The sequence below is a fragment of the Schistocerca piceifrons genome, chromosome 8 (assembly GCF_021461385.2).
Source record: "Schistocerca piceifrons isolate TAMUIC-IGC-003096 chromosome 8, iqSchPice1.1, whole genome shotgun sequence".
Lineage (NCBI taxonomy): Eukaryota > Metazoa > Arthropoda > Insecta > Orthoptera > Acrididae > Schistocerca > Schistocerca piceifrons.
Window position 1 is genome coordinate 317128938 of NC_060145.1, and position 2209 is coordinate 317131146.

Consider the following 2209-nt stretch of genomic DNA (forward strand, 5'->3'; position numbering starts at 1 on the left):
GCAATCTGCAAGATGTTTTGTGCTGATCTGTGACTGTTGATGAAATCTGGAGCCATCATTAAACACCAGAGCCAAAACGGCAGTCAAAACAAAGGACAAAGGCTGATGAAAGTGCAATGAAGACAGAAAAGACCATTTTGTCAGCTGGTTAGTTGGAAAAGTGTAGAACTAGACTCTATGACACTTCATTGTTAGATTGTTTGGAACTTGAGTTGGCTGAAAAAATACCATGGTTGGTATGCAGAAAAGTGTCCTTTCATCAAGATAATGCACCATCCCACATATCAGCGTCACAATGGCGACACTGCATGAATTGGGCTTTGAAATCGTTCCTCATTCATCATGTGTACCATAGGCTACATAGCGCTAAATGACTTCTTCCCATTTCCTAACCTGAAACTTCGGCTTGTTGGAAGAAATTTTCATCAAATGAGGAAGTGATTGTTGCAGTCAACGAGTATTTTGCAAAGTTAGACAGAACCTATTTTTCTGATGGGATGGAAAGCTGAAAGATCGCTCGAACAACTGCATATGCCTCAAAGGAATTGTGTTGAGAAGTAACTTGAGCTGTTTACAAAATAATCATTTTTTCTTGCTTCTTTAGCAGACTTACCAAACCATTCTCATATTCTGATGCCAAATGGAACGTCCTTTTCAGAAAAAGATGAGGTTCTATGGGCTATTTTCTTTCTTCTGACTCCCCCCCCCCCCCCCCCCCCAATGTGGGGTCAGGTGACCATTTGTGTTTCATGCCTTTCCTAATACACCACAGAACTATAGGAAGTGTGCTTGTCTTCTTTAGATGTTCGGAACAGAGCAAGCCCTTTGCCTTTTAATGGTGTAAACAGTATTAACGTTTGTCGCCTGTATGGCCCTTGGAAGCTGTAGAGTGAATTATTGTTATTTTTCCTTTGAGGGAATGGGGACTCCCAGCTCATATGCCTTTGCTTAGCATTCTCACGCCAAAAAGGCTAGCTCACCTGTGCTGATTGGAAGACCTGATACAAATGTGTCACCAGAACATTCGACATGACCAGTGGAGGTTCCATGTTTAAGCCAAGGTGACAGTTGCCCCTATCAGATGGCCATGCCATGCAGCTCCAAGGATTAAAGTTTATCTCAGAGACTTGCATGGAGAACTTGGAGGACATCTGCAAATTTGCTGATTGACCATCCCCATCAGCCAGTGCTTCTGTGTTCACTTCTCATTTCTCTAACTTTAATGCTGTCATCTGTTGTCATGGAGTACGAGCATCTATGGTGAGAGCGTAGCATACTCACAGATGTTTATATAAGAAGCAGTCAAATTAAAACAAGACAGGTGGAAAAGAGTAAGTAAACTGTTTATTATCTCAAAAGTGACTGTCAGGACTGTTGATATGTTTCCCTCACTGTGAGGCAAGACAGCCAATACCTTCATGGAAAAATGTTTGTGATTGCCTACAGAGTCATTATTGTGCTCATGCATCTCTTCACCTGAAGCAAACATACAGTCATGAGTGTCTTTCTTCAGGGCTCCAAAAATATGGAAACTGCATGGGGAGAGATTGGGACTGTGTGGAGAATGCATAAGGGCATCCCAGGAAAACTGCAGCTATGTAGTCAAAACAACCTTGGCAACATATGTAAGGGCATATCTTACAACAGATTGATGTTGTCTGTCAAATTTCTGGGCATTTGGACTTTTTGGCACACTTTAGTTTTTGCAAAGTGTCCATGTGGACTCAATGAGTAAAAGCTATCTATTAAATATTTTTGCACCAGAAATTAAAACTTCATGCTGAGCTCTAGACAGAAATGTGTACTCTACAAGCAAATTATTTTACCTTATGTGTCCAGTACAAATACTGTGTAAAATTGCTACATAAATATTTCGCAGAAGCATTGTTCTCATAACACACAAAAAAAAGTAAAGGTGACCACTCCTCTATGACTGACTGATGTGTATCACATACATGTGTCCATGGAAGTCTGCATTTGTGTGTGTGTGTATGTGTGTGTGTGTGTGTGTGTGTGTGTGTGTGTTGTCTTTCTCATATTACTCCATCCACAGATTTCTAGTGTTCTCAAAACACACATTTACAATGTAGCAATCTAGAAGTGATCCCATAATTTTCAATGTGATCGAGTTATTATTAATCTTAATTTGTTATTAGTATAGTTTACGGAAGCAGCCAACAGTGGCTTCTTCTGCCTTTGGTTGTGTATC